The sequence below is a fragment of the Rhipicephalus sanguineus genome, chromosome 8, assembly GCF_013339695.2.
Source record: "Rhipicephalus sanguineus isolate Rsan-2018 chromosome 8, BIME_Rsan_1.4, whole genome shotgun sequence".
In the NCBI taxonomy this organism is placed as follows: domain Eukaryota; kingdom Metazoa; phylum Arthropoda; class Arachnida; order Ixodida; family Ixodidae; genus Rhipicephalus; species Rhipicephalus sanguineus.
Window position 1 is genome coordinate 134,784,089 of NC_051183.1, and position 19,433 is coordinate 134,803,521.

Sequence of the window (19,433 nt, forward strand, 5' to 3'; positions counted from 1 at the left end):
GCTTGCTTCAATACAAAATTTGGTTTACTTATTAAGCAAATGTGTTTGCGTGAGGTGTTCAAAGCTCAATAATATTACTGCAATTTTTCTGCCACAAATGCGTCCGGAAAATTTGGCAAAATGTCCTTTGTTTGCATTTTTTCCTATGTAATATTGCGCTATGTATGAATATCTGAATAATAAATACTTACTCTACAAAAGGTATATTTTGCGTTAAAATTATTTTCAGACCACTGCAGTCTTCAAACTATGCGAGAAAAAATCGCAAACTTGAGAAAATCATTTTGGTTCACGTTGAGACGCAAGTTACATCACGTGGTGCTCCAATTAAAAATCAACTTGATACCTCAATCGAAAGAAAATAAATAGTTCTTCTTATATGCCAAGTTTTATCATTACAATTTTTGTTTTAAGGAAGAAAATAATTTTTGAAATTCCCTATCGACGTCTATGGGGCACTTTAACGAGGAAGCTGCCGCATATCCACAGGGGAATATAGCCGTCAATAAGGAATTTCAAAAATTATTTTCTTCCTTAAAACAAAACTTGTAATGATAAAACTTGCCATATAAGAAGAACTATTTATTTGCTTTCGATTGAGGTATCAAGTTGATTTTTAATTGGAGGACCACGTGATGTAAATTGCGTCTCAATGTGGACCAAAATGATGATTTTGAAAATATACCTTTTGTAGAGTGTTACGTGTCCTTCTCCTCGTCTGGTCTGTTGTTTTCGCCGGCGCTGTTCTACTACGATTATGAACCAAATAGCCCAAAAGTACATTTTGACAAGATTTTGTCAAGTTTGCGATTTTTTCTCGCAAAGTTTGAAGAGTGCAGTGCTCTGAAAATAATTTTAACGCAAAATATACCTTTTGTAGAGTAAGTATTCATTATTCAGATATTCATAGACAGCGCAATATTACAGAGGAAAAAATGCAAACGAAGGACATTTTGGCAAATTTTCTGGGCGCATTTGTGGCAGAAAAATTGCAGTAATATTATTGAGCTTCGAACACCTTACACAAACACCTTTGCTTAGTAAGTATACCAAATTTGGTATTGAAGCAAGCAAAGATACTCTCAGAATAATTTTCCTGACAAACCACACTCAGACGACATCCTGCGAAATTCCGAAGGCTCCCACGTGACCAAAAAATTTTCCCCGCGAAATATTCTAGCAATTCGCTGTTTTCAATGCAAGATATCAGCACGATTTTTTTCAAAAACATTTCAGATGGTCCCAAAAACGGCTGGGACCTTTGGCATGGAATGGCCCAGGGGTGAAATTATTTGCGTGCCATGTTTTAGACGTGTTTTAGTTCACATTGCACCTATTTGCACAGTGCGTGCGTCTTCACCCTCGCTGTCACGTGACTAAATATTTCCAATATTTTTGTGCTTTCCAGGATGCAGCCGTTGCCCACAACGAGCAGAATGCTGTGTGCCCTGGCGGGTAAAACGCCTGCCATCTATCGCTTCCGTTGGAGCAGCTTCACAGAAAGGACTGTACGAGATATGACAACGCGGCTGAACCTGTATTGGACATTTTGTAGGGAATTCAATGAAAGAAAGCATAAACTTCATATGTATAGAAAAAATAAAACTTTTCATTGTCTCACTTTTGTCTTTCGTTGTCGCATTGAATGCGAAAGCAGTGACATACGCATGACTAAATATTCTTTTGCGTGTTCTTTTCCGCGGCATTTGTTGGTCACCGCGGAAAGAAACACGCGGGAGAAGTATTAAGTCTTGCGGAGAGTAACTGTAGAAAATCATCCCTGGGATAAAAAGTTCATCCGAATGGAGCGTTTGAGTGGACCGACCGTTGGTCTTTGCGAGGTGCAACTGCGAGGTCTAACGGTTGCCCGGTAAGATGTAAATGTGAGGACCAAACGTTAGTCCATTGAGGTGATCTGTGGGGACTAACAGTTGCCCGGTAAGGTGTAAATATGAGGACTGAATGTTAGTCCATTGTGGGGACCAACTGTTAGACCCGGTGCCCTTAGTCCTTAAAGGGATTAATGGTTGTGGCAGCCCCATTAGTCCCCAAGAGGACGAACCACACACCCTTTTAACACCCTTTTGCCTTAGAGTGTAAGAGGTGGAAAAAGACAAAGCGGACGATCAAATAAGCAACAAGAGGATGTATACATTTTTGAATTCACGCACGCAAACATATGAGGGAACCAAATAGCTAGTTCGATCACAATCGTCTGAGTTAAATGCGAATAAAGCACACACGACACCACAATAAAATACTACTACGAAAAAAGTAAACTCGAAAGGGGTGTCCATGCGTGCGTACGAACGTGTACATAACTTTTGGGACATGTGCACGACGCAGTTAAAACGCGACAGTTCGCCCCGTTGTGCACAGAAGGAAACTTTACGGGGCACATAAGAAAAGCACAAAACATTAGCTCCAAATGTTCGCCGCCACTCGTAATCACACCATCTGGCACGGCGGAACGGCGCCGTCCGTAAGGACAAGCAAAGGTGTAGTCCGCAAGGGCCCGCACTGCAATCTGTCGAGTCCTCACAAAGGTGGCGGCGAGCGCGTATCGTCTTTTCTCGGCGTCTTCTAGCCCTAAACCTTCCAGAGAGCTTCCACGACTAAATTGTCCTGGAAGCTTCTGGCGACCCGCGGGGAACCCGAGGAACGCCAACCGGAAGTGCGCCGCGGGGGGGTCGGAGCAACCCGAGAAAAACGAGTGCGCTCTGGCTGGCTCTGGCAGCCCGCGGGTAGCCAGAAGTGTAAAATCGAAGAGCCCCACTGATAGAGAAAGAGTAATCATATTTGATTAACACGCTGCGCTAACTTGTTGATTCTCACCACAACACTTATTTTCCTAAATTTTTTTCTTCTTTTGTTTCCCCTCTTCTTTTTCGTCGTGCTCTCACAAATCAGATGTGGAAAATTATTCTATTTCTTTAGGCGAGAGAACCTGAACCAGGTGCCCAACTTGTAAGGTTTATATGTTTTGCCTATTCAATAAGCTTCCAGTTGCGAGTGTGCGCCTGTGTTGTTGGTCTCCTCTGTATGTCCTTTTTTTATTTTGCGTCTTCCTTTCTTTACTCTCAAGATGAACGCCTAATGGAACACCACGCATCCTTGAAAGCTTCAGTCTTTTCGCATCTCGCAATGCATTGCCATAAATGGGTTTCTTATCCTGTGTTGCATGAAAGTGAGATAATGTTGAAGCATAAAGATCAGTCAACACGTCAAATGTTGGAGGCGTTTAATATTAGAAAAAGGGGCTGTGGCTGTGTTAGTCAATTATCCATCGAGTAACACAATGAGTATGACTTTCTTGATAACTGAATATTGTTTGTTTCACTATGCTATTATCTGTTTCTTGGTACTGAGGGCAGTTAGGGGTCTTGTTCGACTATGCATGCGTGATTTGGTTCTGCACTGCTCTAACATGTAAATCTGTCAATAAAAATTCAGTTCTGAGCTATGCGCTGTCGCCTCAAGTTCTTCGTTGTTCTATCCGTGTTTATCGTGTGCATAAAAGCTTTATATTTAAACATGAATGATCACTAACTACACCATCCAGCCGTCTTGATGAAGATCATGGCCTGCATGTAAGACACGACCTACAAGCCATGCCCATGGTGCGCTCGCGGTCGTTTCGCTAGCTTGATATACACCAATATTGGTATTGAGAGAAGTTACTGTATGACGAAGGTAAACTACAGGTGGTAGATTGAAAATCATGAAACGCAGGCCATGTACTGGATAATTAAAATGTCACGCTCATGGTGCCATCGCGGCCGTTTAGGTAGATCGATGTATACCAATTTTGATATTGCGTGACGTGACTGTATGATGAGCCTAAATGACAGGGGGTAACATAAAATTCATGAAATGGATGTCATACACGATATGGTTTACATGTCACTCTCACAGTGTGCTAGTGGTCGTTTCGCTAGCTTGATGCATAACAAATATGGTATGGTGTGGCATGAGTGTATGCCGAACATAAATGGCAGGTGGTGATATGAAGGAAAGGAGATGATTCTTAAGGGCTCGTTTATCTTTGGTAGCCACAATAATTATGAGAACTAACAGACAATAACGCCAAAGAAATTATAGGGGGTGTTATGTGTAGTATTTAGAATATAAATATGAAGAAAGTAAAGTGGACGAAAAGATAACTTGCCGCGGCAGAGACCGAACCTGCGACCTTCGAATAACGCGTCCGATGCTCTACCACTGAGCTACGGCGGCGGTTATCCTCCCGTCCACTTTGTGGGGTATATCTGTGCATTTAAACGTAGGTGTGTTAGTCAACACCAATCGCAGCCATCGCGGAGAGTGTGGAACACTCTTTTTTTATGCCTGTTGGCGTCACGTAACACCCCCTATACTTTCGTTGGCGTTATTGTCTGTTAGTTCTCATTAATAAGGTGGTGATATGAAAATCATGATATACATGTCATGCACGGCATTATTTACAAGCCCCGCTCATGGTGCGTTCGCGGCCATTTTGCTAGCCTGATATACACCAACATTTCTATTGCTTGACGTGACTGTATTACGAAGACAAATGGCAGGTCCTAGCATACAAATTATGACATGCATGTCTTGTACGGCATGATTTGCATGCTACGCTCGTGGTGCGCTTCAGGCCGTTTTGTTAATTAAATACATACCAAAATTGATATGCCATAACATGAGTGCGTGACGAACATAAAGGACAGGTGGTGCATTGTATATGCTAGAACGTACTTTTCAATAGCACGCATGAGATCGTACATGCATACATGCATGAAAAACGGGCGATAGTGAAGTGCATGTCCTGAAATCAATGACCTATTTTGCCTCAAAGTCCATGTATGCGGCTGCTTTCTAGCTGCTTCGCATTACATTGATTCCCATAGTACGTGTGATCTTCCGTATTTTTTTAGAATTCCTTGATAATCAATGGCTATGCTAGGAGCTGCTAGCACATATCCGCTTTAAGTGGCGCATACCCGCCGAGTTTTTGCGATGTGTGGAAAAGCTTGAACAGCTGCGGTGTTCAAACAAATCGCTCATGCATTTTGGGCCTACAATTTGATTCTTTGTGTGTAAAATTGGAACATGATTTGACTGAAGACTAATTGAAACATTTAAATATACGCCAGTGAACGAAAATTTAGTGACACTTCCACAAACGAACTTTGAGTGTCTTAAAATATGAGGTGGGTAATCAAAAAAGTTGCAGACAATTGATGATAAATCACGGATGAAGGGATTATGGCCAATTCTTAATTTTCACACTTAACTGAGCGTGATATTGGCACTGTGTGACACTACGCGCCGCGCTTTTAGGTTTTGTATCTTACCACAACGCTGTTTGTGAAAATAACCCCTCAGTGCAACGCCCACATATGTGGATGCAACTTGTTCTTGACAGTTTTTTGGACTATTCGGAAAGAAAGGGCAAGATACATTGAGCATAGCATCAATTGAACCTTCTGCATAGTCAACGTGTCTTCACTTAATCTCAGTGTGCCAAGTATGACCATAACCGATCACTTTGGTGGTAAGTGGTAGAAAACATTTTTATTAGTGAAAATTAACCAAAGAGTTGCAGTGTGAGACACTGCATGCTTGAGTGGCCAGAACATATTCCGGGACGCCAATGGAGCTGGCCGCTGCCTGAGCGCGCGTAACCAAGGAGCTTTGAGCATGCTAGGTGGAGCAGCCGAGCAGGTCCTCCTGCCAAGCCTCTCTAGTTGGGATGGGGAAGGGGGAATAGAATGGAAGTGGGTTGGAGGGGCACGAAGCTACGACGTGATAGGTGTCGGCGTGGACCTGGCAGGTCGAGTGCCTGGCGACCGCCGGACTGAGATAGGTGTTCGTCTGCAGGCGGCGTAGCAGTCGTTCGTCCACTTTCTCCAGACGACGTGCGGGAAGGTACTACGATGTCCGACGGCTTGTTCGACGTGCCGCATGCCAGGACGAACGTCATAAGTAACATTTTTCTCCGCACGAATTGAACACAACCAAAAACCAATTGCACATGCAGTTTAAGCCAACAATTTCATTAATCTTATATAAAAGTGGTACATGACTGACTGCAGAGTAATTAAATATTCAATTATCCTCTAATTAGGATTAATTAGCAAAATTCGCCCAGAACAGCCTATTAAGCATATTACTTTATTTTCTTTCTTGGAATGTAATATTGAGTGCCTTAGAATTATGTTGTGCGAATTTGAGACATTTGCAGACAGTGCATCATAATTCGCGCCTGAAGGGGATAAAGTGCAGTGACAGACCATGCGTGACAGTAGTGGCCGACGATGTGGTTTAACTATTCTCGTCAGATTTTTTATTTACATTTTAAAACTCAACGTACAACAGTGGGATTACCTTTTTATTATCTCCCTCCTTGCTATACCGTTGCTTTAGACAGCTTCTCCCAAAGAATAGATCCACCAGAGTCCGTCAATACGGTGAAAGAACCTCGTACTACAAAAAGCCTTCAAGCGCTCCGGAAGTACAGAACAGGGAGTTGACTGTCTTGACATGCGTATCCTGTTTTGGAGGGCTATCTGTCACGTTGCTCTTAAGCAAGAATTCTACGCTTCATTACAAAATTTCTCTCCCTCGTCTCTTCGTCCCCCTTTATCCTGTCTCACATGAAGGATGACAAACCTCTCTTCCTTTTTGTTTGTATTTCAGCCTTTCCTCTCTGCATCACAAATGGAGAAATTGCTTTTAAAATGTGATGAAATTACATAACTAACTACTTCTCTAAAATGTTTTTAAATGTATTCTAGTTACTTTACAAAGTACAGCTGTCTAAAAATTACTATTACTTTTGAAAATTATTTAGAAGTTCCTCAATCATGCAATAACTCATGTACACTATATTCTCAGTGCATATACATTGAAATATGAGATATATGTATTCAGCTTTCCACGATGAAGGTTTGGTGCTCCGTTTCTCTTGTGTTTGTTGTTTTAACGCAATAGCGTTAAAGAGCTCGTTTCGCAGAAATTACGGTGTCGATGTCGGCGTCGACGTCGTTACTTGTGAGCGAAAATTCGAAACAGAGGCAAATAAAAGAATAAAAGTTATGTTTGAGTGGGAATCGAACCCAGGACATCCGTGCGGCAAGCAGGTGTTCTACCATAGAGCCACCCCCGTTCTGGACACAGCTTCGAAAAAAGAACCCTAGAGAATGTTGTGTAGTGCGAGGAGTCTCCTTAACGCGCGTAATATTGCGTTGCAGAAGCGGAGAATTCTACCAGGCGTTTGAAGACGTGAATTGCGTAACGAGTGCTTGGTTTAAAGCCTCGCGAATTACAAACGCACAAGAATAATCAATTCTCATCCTCAGCAAAAGCATCAACAAAGTGAGCAGCTGCGCTAAAGCGCGTGTTGCCGTACGACCGCGGAGTGGCTACCGCAAGAGTTCGCAAATCGAAGACTTACCGCTTTGGGGGACCTTCGCAACTAATTGCAGTGGACATTGTAGGATAGTCTGAAACCGAAAATGTTGCGCGCACAGATGTTCATTTCGTTGCGGCACGGTGTCCACCGAGAAGCGAAGTCAGGCTAGAGCGATTGAGAAGGCGATGCGAACGGTGCCCGATTGCGCTATCGCGTTCTACTCTTCAGGGCGAAGCTCATGCGTCCTCCAAGTTTTTCTTTTTTCCCCGTTTGGTCAAGTTTCTGCGCCACGGGGTATCGCATATGCTCAATTTTTGAAAAAGAATTGGTAAACTAATGAGTCATTTCTTTACCTTTCCTCACTTGAAGTAATTCATCAAGTTACTAAATTAGCAGGCCTCAGAAGTAATTGATAACATCAATATTCAAAACTAGAAATAATGTAATTACTGATCTATCCATGCTTAAATTTCATTAGTACCAAGTCCACCCTCCCTTAACAGAGAGCGACGTCGTTTAATGCCAGGACTGTACCGTCAGCATAAGCAGAGCGCTTTGATGACGTGTCTATGCTTTACTAAATCTGTCATTCGAGGCATTTGCTTGAACTCGAAAAAATGGTGTCGACGAGCACCTTTTCCGGCCTACGTGGACGAAAAGCAGGCGGGATCTGAGTCAGCCCGCCCTCACATTGTAGGCACAGCCGAGGATGTAACGTTGAACCGAGGATGTAAACGTGGAAGTGCAAGGTCGGTGGTTCGAAGCCAGCAAGCACAAACTATGAGGAGGCGTTCGTGGGCCCTGTCGTTGTCCCTCGATGCAGTGATCTTGCGATCCGAAGTTTTGTACTGCTACGGTTCAACTCTTCCCTATCGAAAAAAACAGCGTAGCCAGTGCCTCTAAGTGCCTTTCAACGCACTGGGTCGCACTGTAAACGCTGTACAGTGTGTCCCAGCGTACTACAGCACGCTGAGAGGCACTGGGACAAAATGTACAGCGTGGCCACCCAATGTGCTGAAAGACGCCAGGAATACTGTACAGTGCGGCCCAGTGTCTAACAGCGCACTGGGGGGCACTGGCCACGTTGTACAGTGTCTGCCCACGCATTGGCAACGCCGGCAGCACATTGGAAAAAACTGGGCGCGCTGGGTGGAATTCATATAAGGTTTGGTATTGGGTCGCGAGAAATTGAAAGAAAAACTTATGAAATATTTGGAAAATATTCTATTGCGTGTCCTGCACATATCTAGCTTTTGTTTTAGCTAAGCGACGGAGGGTTGTATACGCTGAAGCAATCATCTGTCGAGCGCGCGCGCGCTTTCTCTGAAGTATGTGATCAAGTGTCGTAAATGTATTTCATATAACTGCATCGAAATTACGTCAACCTACTCTAACAGTTAGTCCTTCCATACGGGCTCGTACCGCTGAAAGCCGCACGTCACTGGCAACAGTGAGCCAGCCAATGTAATGCTCAATCTCGGCGTTTTTAGCTTCTGATTCATGTAGTCGAAGGTGCTGATATGGCCTCGCTTGAGTCAGGTATGATCGAAACTACATCTGAACGGATAATACATTCTTCGTAATTGAATATCCATGTTCTTCACAGCGATCGTCGCGCATGGAGTACAGTCTAAGCCTAACGGTCAGTTCGGCTAGGATGAACTACTGCGGCAGTATAGTACGCGGAACGTTATAAAAAAGGACAGAAAATATGTTCAAACGGGTGACGAAAAGTAAAGTATTCAGTGTGCAGATCAGATACAAATTGTTTTTACATGGGTATGACTAACTGCTTAGCGAGTCAGTGCGATTGTGGCAACATATCTACGGTTACGCTAATGTTTTTTGCGCCAAAACGTGCCAGATAGACGTCCTAATCCTAGGCAGCACATAAAAAAACAAATGAACTACCTTCTTTGAGGTGCTCGCGAGCACGAAGAGACTGAAATATACGTTTCTAAACGAGAAAATGAAAATACTGGCTACCGGAAGTAGGTGTAACATGAAGAAAAATGTGACTGTCTCTCTCGTCTTCCAGGTGTGGTGCAGCGGCAACGTGTCAGATTCACAATACATGCTACTTTGAGGTGGTGGGTTCGACTCCCGCTCGCTCGAGTTCTTTTTTTGGTTTTGAGGTTGTGTTTTTGTCTCAGTGCTCGTGTATCAGCCCTAATAACGACCTGGGTATGACCACAGTTTTTAAAAACAATTTAAAAGCCCGATTTCGGCCCGTAACGGGCGAGTGGGTGCGGCGGATCTGGCAGAAGCATGGCCCTAACACGGCCATTCTTTTACCTTGTGCAGGGATTCTTTCTCTGCATCACCGGGAACCCGGCGTGCTGTCGATTTTACTGTGATTCGACGCATATTTACCAACTTGTCGTCATTTATGTGTCTTCGATACGACCGGAATCAAGCAACCCGTATCAAGTATTTGGGCAGTTTGCAGTGCGCCAGCGTCCAGCGTGCCTCGTGCAGCGTCCCAGCGTACCAGTAGCCAGCGCCACACTGGTCCAATAATCAGGTATGGCACTGGGACAGTGCCACTGGGTTTTCCAATAGGGTTCGCAAGAAAAAGCTGTCGTCGCGTGGCTGTTTTGCAGTTAACAACAGTTGCAGTTAACGTCAGGTTTTCCCGAATGAGATCGTTTTTCTGTTCTCGCGCGATAGCGTAATCGGACAGTGTTCGTATCGCCTTCCCGCTCGCTAGTTTGGTTTCGCTTCTCGGTGGAGACCTACATCGTGCCGAAAGGAGAGCCAAAGTGAGGACATTCTTCGGGTCAAATATCCATGCATGTGTCACGGTGCAGCACAATCACGCGACGGGACGATGCCGTTTCTTGAAAGTTCTCGGAGAAAATGTAGATTAATCGACGAAAACACTCGGCTCAGTAAGGTTTCACCGATTATTGTCTAAGGTAGCGATCGGTCAAAAAAAATAATCAATGAAATCAGCGGATAAGCACTTTGTGCACCACCGAAGCGAAAACGTGCGGGCTCGGTGCTATTCAAGAGCTGGAGTTTGTGGAATGTTCTTGTTTTGCAGCTTTCGATTTCTATGTCACCACATTTTATAGATTCATGCTTCAAACTTTGCGTTTCTCGACGTAATGGATTTTATGGGCAGAGAGTCATGCTGTGGCGCATATCGTGCCTAGCTATATGTGCTGACAAAACCTGTACTGAAAATAGCGCAAGCGCGGAGATTTTCTAAGGTAACGTATACTAGCATTGCTTCTTCATTGTTTCTGCGCACTCACGGACTCACGGACCACCACAATTCCCACTTCCTAGTTATATACAGGTTGGCTCTAAACATTAGCGCGATATGGTTAAAAAGCTCGTTTCGCAAAAATTACGATGTCCGTGTTTGCGGCAGCGTCCTTGCTTCTGAACAAAAATCCGCGGCTGAAAATTCTAGGCAGATAAAAAACAGTTAATGGATGTATGTGTTCAGGGTGTACCCTGCATTTCAAAGGTATCTTATTCCGACCTCCATTTGACCCAACCCTGCACCAGCTTACACGCCTTTACAAGTGCATATTTTTCTATTTCGACGCACCGCTCAGATTCTCTACCGTCCTCAGCTGCGTTTCTGTCCCCTTGATGTCGCGTAAAACACGAAAACACGCAAGTTGTTAATTTCGAGACGCCTCCAGTTATCTGCCGAGCACATTGCATGTACTGAACTAGCCAATTACGTGTCGTTTACCAATTCCTTATCAATTACTTCAAGGACAGGACATCAGAAGTCCTACTCTTATGAAGCGTCTAATCTCCTTACGTAATTGATAAGGAACTAGCATACTGGGACGTAACTCGCGCCCTGCATATCACGTACAGCAATCTTTCGTTCTATGAGATGACAACAGTGCGTCTGCGCTTACGATGCAAATAGAGGAAGTAGAAGAAATATTCGCTTCGAGTGGAACTGGGGATTCGAACGTGCGATCCGGCACTCTGTGGCGCTATGCTTTCAGCTGCTCTGTCGCCACGTGTACACCATCTAACATACTAACGGCGAGCTATTTATATAGATCATTTAGCGTTAGTGGCACGGTTCTTCAGCGCCGTTGGTGGCACGGTTCTTCAGCGCCTTGATTATCACGCGCGATATTTTGATTCATTCATTGGTATCTATAAAGTCAGTGCTTCTTTCGGTTGAACTTGCTCCATGATTGGCGAGGAATACGTCACAGATATTTTAACTGCATCTTTCGAAGCAATTGCTTTGTCTTGCAGACGATTGGTTAAAAGATAGGTAGGAAAGCTGCTTTCATTTTGCGGTAATCTTTATTGCGTAGATTATTAGTAAAGCTGTTTCGATAGGCACCCAAACCCGGAAGTAAAACCACATTCAGCATGGAGGCTTTTATGATTGACTTAGGTTAGGTGTGCCCTTGAGTATTCGGCTCCATGGACAGTGGGCGCTTCTGTTCGCCTGCTTTCGTAGTTATTATTATGCCTTTGTAAAGGCGTCCTATGCGAGAAAGTTTACGAAAAGCCTAGAAAATTATTCTGTAAACTCCCTTAGTAACTCCTTGAGCGTTTGAGCGAGTCGGTATTTTATCGTGAAGAAAAATTTCAACAGCGCGGAAAAAACACGACCTGACAAAAGGGAGCCGACGCGGACTACTTAAAAATGTCAACAACGCGGAAATTTTCCTTTGGAGATAACTAGCTCGGTTCCGTGCGCACCGGTCACCAAATATGACCTAGAGACGATGTCATATGATGACGTAACTAGTTTTGGGGATCTGTGACGCATAATGAAGTCTTAGTGTGTCGCCATCGTTCAATGCTGATTTTTATTCAATTATATGGGCACTCTCCTTTGATGTTTGCCGTCGGCGTCGCCGTCATGTCCAGAATATATATATATATATATATATATATATATATATATATATATATATATATATATATATATATATATATTGTGATGAAGAAACAGAGACATAGAGACAACGCCTGTTCAATAGGCCGGCTGTTCTATTCTGAACCTCGTTCTTCTCTTCTCCGCGCATGCTGCTCTCGCGCCAGAGCCCCGTTGTCGTTCTTCGTCATTACACTCGGCCACGACTGCGAGCGGCCGCAGCTGCCGACGGTGTCTCTGGTGGGCGGCACTGGCTGGATCGAGGTGGCCGATCTCGGCCACGCAGTGGCTTGGTTTCAGGAGGTGCCAAACGTAGTTCAGGCGGGCGGCATTGACTGTGCCGCGGTGGTCGGTGTTGTATACGCCGTGACTTGTCCTGCTGAGCTGCCAAACATTCTGGTGGACGACACTGGCTGTACCGGGGTGGTCGTTGCAGGTCTCTTCCACGCTGTGAGTGCATGTGGTCACCTGTAAAATATGGAGCTAGCAGGTGGTACTGGCTGATGCGGAGTTGTCGCATCGGTTGCAGACGATCATGACTATCCCGTCGCAGTTGGGAAGAGAAGGCAGCGAATCTGGGCTGCAGTGCCATGACAGTCCACACTGAGCGGGGACGTCTGCGCCGTTCGCTGTGCGTGAAGGGGCGACGGGGTGTTCCACTAGACATCTGTGGCATTGCAGAGCAGAGTTCACGTACTGGCTTGTGAGGCAAGTCGTGCTCTTGCGGTATCGCTGATGTCGTACTGGTGAACGAGCTGGTGGTTCTTGACAATGTGCGACGTGCGGTCAAGCCATCCTGGTCAAACCCATTGTAATCAGGTGCAAACATGGTTTGCACCGGTAGGCTCTCGGTGATATATTCCCCAGGCGGCATGGGCACAGGCATTTCAGGTTCTTTTGCTGAGACGGCACTTGGCGATTGGCGAGAGTCATCCCACTCGGCCAATGTCTGCGGCGGCGTCCGGGAATTATGTGACTCCTGGCTGTTGGCCAAACCGATAGTGGTGGCTAATGCATCGTCTCCGGCGTTTAGCGAGGGAGGTGACGTCGTCACACAGTAGGCGGACGCCTCCAGGCACTCTAGCACTTGCCAACTTGGAGGCCGGCTCGCCGGCTGCTGTGGCTCGGAGACGGTCTTGGTCTGTGTCAATGGTCGTTGTGGGGCAGGTATCGACGCGGAGTCTGACACCTCTGTGAAGGAGGACACCTTGCGGCTAGTGTGGACGACTGCCGCAGGGCACTCCGTAAAGCTGTCCGTGGAGCAGCTACAGGGCACAGCTGTACCAGGGGGGCGCTGCGCCTCGCGAGCTCTATGTCCGCTGGAGGGCAGGTTGTTGAACGCCTGAGCTGCAGCCCCGAGGAGTAACCCCTCCTGAGCTTCATCCTCGGTAACGGTCAGATTGGCCTCGGTGGTCGCATAGAAGGTGGAGGGTGTCCGGCCAAAAGCAGCAATGAGCTTGAAGCTCCACTCCGCCCGGGACTGCTGCCGCACGCCTTCGAATCTATGCCACGCCGCGGCAGCATGCCGAAGGCGGTCAACGGCCACGCACCATTTCCGTTGGTCCGTCCACGCTCGGAGAGCTCCAAGAGCGTTGACGGTGGCCACCCAATGGTCGGCGCCGTCCTGGAAGCCGCGGAACTCCGGCAGTTCGCAGGCAGCCGGTGATGGTGATACGGCAGCCGAAACTCCGGGGCATGACGACGCCAAGCAGCCTAGTTGGTATGAGAGCTCCGTGAGGGCATTCAAGAGCTTTCTGCGGCTCTCGGGTGAGGTCTCTGCCTGGTCTTGTGAGGCAGCTTCAGCTAAAAGGGCATCCATTGTGCACAATGAAGGTATAGCGGCCGGACACATCTCGGAGCACCGCGCTATCCAGCCGTCAATCTCGTCGCGGAGGTGTGCGATGGCACAGAAGAGCTCCGCGGCGCTGTCGGATGAGGCGCAGAAAGCGCGAGGACTCACGTCCGCGGAGTATGCGGCGATAGCAATACGTCCGACGGCAACTTCCACGTCCAAAGAAGCCTGAACGGCGTCCCTTGGATGCTCCCACGTTGGGACAGTCCTGGGCACGGGGTGCATGTCACGGGAAGCGTATGCGACGTTCCCAGACGACAGGAGCCCGTGCGGATTCACAGACGATGGTGGTAGCATGGTTCCTGGCAGGTCGTACGCTGGAACCACCGCAGAGGCATGGACGCCGTCCGCGGATGATTCGATGCGTAGCGGCAGCAGAGGTCGAGTCGTGGAGTCCATGATCGACGAATCGTGGACGGCGTTCCTTGGATGGAGCGACCCATGCTTCCGACGACCCTCGAGGGCAGGTGGCTTCATCTCCAAGGTTCGATTCGCGTCGTAGGCTGCGCCATTGTGTTGAAGAAACAGAGGCATAGAGACAACGCCTGTTCAATAGGCCGGCTGTTCTATTCTGAACCTCGTTGTTCTCTTCTTCGCGCATCCTGCTCTCGCGCCAGAGCCCTGTTGTCGTTCTTCGTCATTACAATATATATATATTTATTTATTTAAAGGCCACTATTACAAGTAATTCAGAAATACTTTCTGACGCGCGGAATCGAACGGGCGACCTCTCGCTCCGCAGCGCGCGGCGTTAGACGGCTAGGCCACCAAGAGTGACGTCTTTCAGCATGCTAACGGCGAGCCATTTATATACACCATACACTTCAGCATGCTTTCTTGCTCACCAGCGAGATGGCGCGAAGAACGGGAAGGGCACGTTTTAAAGGTCATTGCACCGCTCGCAACGTTGCGCGCGCGCCTCCGTGCACTTCGCCCTACAGGGCGTTGTCGCCTGCGTGGGCACTTCTGTTGTGGAGGTAGGAGTGGCGTTTATGTGTTGTGGTTTCGCCGCGATGTCCGAGCTGAAGTTACAGAGCGCACGAATGCCACTTCGCTTGCTGCAGCGGCCGTGCTTGCGAAACGAGCACGCTGTTGAACAAGAAATAACTAGCAACTGCGACACTTCATAGTTCGCGCTCGTCTTGTGTGTGTTCTTTTCGTGCGTCCTTTGCGCTTGAGCGGCGCGCTGAAAATTTCGAGCTGCTTTCCGTTCTTTGCGTTACATTGCAATTTGTTGCTGTCGCATTCATTGCTTCGCCGGTGCGTCAAAACTGTGACATTTTAAAGATGATAGTCTTTCTTGGGGAGCTTAAACGCAGAAATTTTGGTCTGTCTTTCTGTTGGTATGTATGTCACCCGATTCAACCACCCGGCCAAAGTTCAACCACTTGCTTACCGCCCACCCATCTTGAACTCGTACGGCTGTTCTACTTGTGAACGTTGCCGATCACAAAGTAAATAATACGCATATCTGAGGCGCAACATCACTAGGTATGTATTAGGTGGTGTGTTCCTTTAGCAAAAAATACATAGGTACATAATTCTAAAGACCCTAGTTTCTTAGGCTGAAATGCAATGCTATCCGCGCCGACGAACGCCCTCTGCCGCGGAGGAAGGAAACCCTCTGCACAAGGTCATGTTTCCCGATGTATTGCCAGATGGCGTTCATATCTCACGCAGCGTAGACGCAGTGCCTTCTGTATTGTCTTTACACGACATTTGCAGCGGAGCACGCAGATACGCGGCCAAATTTTTTACATCACTCGTGTTGAGCCCGCCGGTCACCTTTCGCGTTTGACGAGGCGTATAAGACTTCAGCTTTTAACTTAAGATTTCCTTTCAAGCCGCTATGACTCAACGTGTGGTGGCACCATACGTATTCTTCAGATGTTCAAGCATTCGATGTAATAATATGTAAGTGTCGTTTGTTTTTCCTACAGGTAAATCCTTCAAGTATCATAGCAAGTTCTAAGGTGTGCATCGTTATAATGAACTCTGATATAGCGAATCATCGGTTATAGCGAACTAGATTCAGACTTTTCGTTGGCGCCGTTTCACTTCAATGACTTTTATTGTCCATCTAAGAGAAATTCGAGAGATCCCACATACCGTGGGTACCGATTTAATGCGAAGCATGCGGCGGGGAGGTCACTGGGGCGTAATTTGTTACATTGAGCGAAACCATACTAAATGACGCAAATGATTTCATGATGTATTCGACATGCGCGTTGCGTTCATGTCATGACCAGTGAATCGTGTTTGTCGTACACTGATCCCCTGCTATGCCAATTTGGTATATTACAAGTCATGGAGACGACCTGGAGGCGGATAGATAGATAGATAGATAGATAGATAGATAGATAGATAGATAGATAGATAGATAGATAGATAGATAGATAGATAGATAGATAGATAGATAGATAGATAGATAGATAGATAGATAGATAGATAGATAGATAGATAGATGAAAGAAACAGTTGGTTTAAGCGAGGCGCAACACGCTAGCATAAAAAAGAATTATATATTATGAAATATTTCACCACCCTATTTCTTTTGTGGCTTTAACATGAGGAATTTGGTTATAAACGTTGTTGAAAGATATGGAAATATTGTGATGTGTCATGCACCTCATTCTCATAGATATTTGTATTCTTGTCTATTTAGTTTGGAATTGCGCAAGCAGGCACGTAATGATTCCCTAGTTTGGGTTGCAAGCGTAGAATAATGCGTTTCTGTGTGTGGAATTTCCCCGCGAGCCAGAGTGCCCAATGGTTAGAGCCTACTTTTATCTCGAATGTTGCAACGAATATTGCATATACCGAACTAACTTATCGTCCCGGTGTTACTTTGTTAGAGGGAGGTTCGACTGCATTGCAATAGGACAGATGATAGCTGAGTATTCATCTGTGTGTGCTTGTCGTCTGTACGGTGCGTTTGTTGCCTAATGCGGTTAGAGTCGTCTTAACTGTTGTTTTCACTGCCGAGCTAATTGCCCTGTGCGGATATTTGGAGCGAATGCTTTTGATGCCTTCTTTAAATGCCTGTACACTCGATTACTCGTATTTAGGGCGGAAAACCTGCAAAATCCGTAGGTGAAATATTGAGGGACGAAAAAGGAAAGCTCTCGTGTTCGCCTCCTTCACTTGGTATATAGAAAAAACTCACGCCATATCCACGAAGTGAGTGATGATTGAGCAGCTGGCTCGGAGATAATCGGGTAAACCGTGAAAGTTCCGTACAATTCCTCTACTGTCATCTAAAGACGTCACGCGTTGTTATAGTAGCGAGTGTGGTCAGGTTGTTGAACCACAAGCGGTCGCAGGCCTTGCAGCTGTGGCCGAACGTGTGGTCGAGGAAATCGCGCTTGAAGCGCACGGCGGCGCCACCAACCTCAGGCAGCGACCGCTTTCGGCGCTTGGCCGCTGCATCCCGCGCCCGCACCTCACCGAGGTTCTCTTGCCGCCGCTTCCGCCCTGCTTCGGCTTCGCGGGCTGGTATCTCTGGGTCCGCACGACGCTGACGTCTCTGCTTCCTCGCGAGCCTTCACTGCAGGATCTTGGCGGCTAACCCGCGCTGCCGCTGCCTTGCTAGCCCTTCACTCCGCCGCCATGTCTTCTTCGGTCATGTTATTTGCATCGAATCGCACTGCCGGAGTGGAGCGAGCGCCGCATGCTATAGTTGGCTATGCTACATGTAGTCTTGCCTGCGTTATTATCATCATCGAGCCTCTCGAAGAACAAGAGGAAGAAGACTTCTCTTTCGCGCGAGCGTGCGCATGCTACAGTTGGCTATGCTATATGTGGTTTTGTCTTCGTTAATGTCATCATCAAGACGCTCGAAGCAAGAGGAAGAAGACTGCTCGTTCGCGCGAGCGTGCGCATGCTATAGTTGGCTATGCTATGTGTGGTTTTACCTACGTTAATATCATCATGAAGGCGCTCGAATAACAAAAGGAAGAGACTTCTCTTTCGCGCGAGCTGCGCCTGTAGCGGTCGCCTCCGGAATTAAGGTTACGCTTACGGTGCGGGTCTTTGCTCCATCCTAACAACCTTGCGAGCCAGCTCCTAAAAATGGCGTAGTAGGATACGCGTCGTTCACGATCATGCTGACAAGTCATTTTCTATTTATTTATTTATTTATTTATTTATTCATTCATTCATTCATTCATTCATTCCAATACCTCACTGGTTCCAATGCATGAAACGCTTTGTGAGGTGGGTTGTGAAAGCAGTAAGGAAGCACTAGAAAATGGTACAAGACATGGCACACCATAGAAAAAACACTTCAGTGACGATTACGATGCTCCCTAATACGAATTGTGAGCGCAGCTTCGTGTTGAGGCAACGCCAACTGCGTCTGAAGTTTTGGCTATCCGTAGTCCTAGAAATGTAACATTCGTTACAGATTCCCACAGAAGCTGCCCGCGCTCGAGCGCTACGCGCACCGCTCCGTGCATTGTAGGCGTCGTGAAGCAAGCGAAACGCCGCCAGCCCCGTAACGACAAGCATAGGCGTGCGCAGGATTCCTCATCAGGGACGGGGGGGGGGGGGGGGGGGAGGGGTGAAACTACAGGGCAGCGCCCCCCTTACAATTCAATGTATAGGGCAGAATTTGCGCCCCACCCCTTCTTAAGTCACTAGGGCGGCTCTCCCCCCGCCCCACCCCGTAAGCACGTCTCTGACGACATCAACGATTCCTTATCAACAGTTGCTGTGGTTGTTCTTGTATAACGTCATTTTTGTCTGGTAATGAATTTTGCATATTTACGCTTATAAATCAAGAAGCTTTAGCCCAGAGTTGCTGCTGCCCGCAGAAATAAGCCAACAAAAGCATACCTGCGCACAGTTAGTTGTGATCAAAGTGACTTAAGCGCTGCATCGTCAGATCCGGCGTTACGTCAGACGGTGAGCCACCATTTACAGAAGATTGTAGTCAACTTGCCGTGTAACTCGAAAATATGCGCACAGCTATTTAACATATACAAAGATGTGTAAGAGAGCCACCAGAGTGACCCCACAGAGAATGAATAGGCGACAATGAGGTGTGAGTGTGATTCGTTGAACATGCTGTGGTTCGTGTTCGGTGCTGGGAGCGGCCCAGACGCTGTTGGCCATGGCCGGGGTATCGTGCCTAAAGCATCGGCCCGCTACATTTTAATGACACCGACAGGTAGCGCGCTCGTCGTCTCCAATACCTTGGCGCTGGAACTGCTTGAACAGCGACGCAGGCGAACATTTTCTTGGACATCAGGTTCGAGCTCCCTTCAGTGCAGTTAGTCTTTACCGCTCTCAGTGCTCAATTTCACTAGC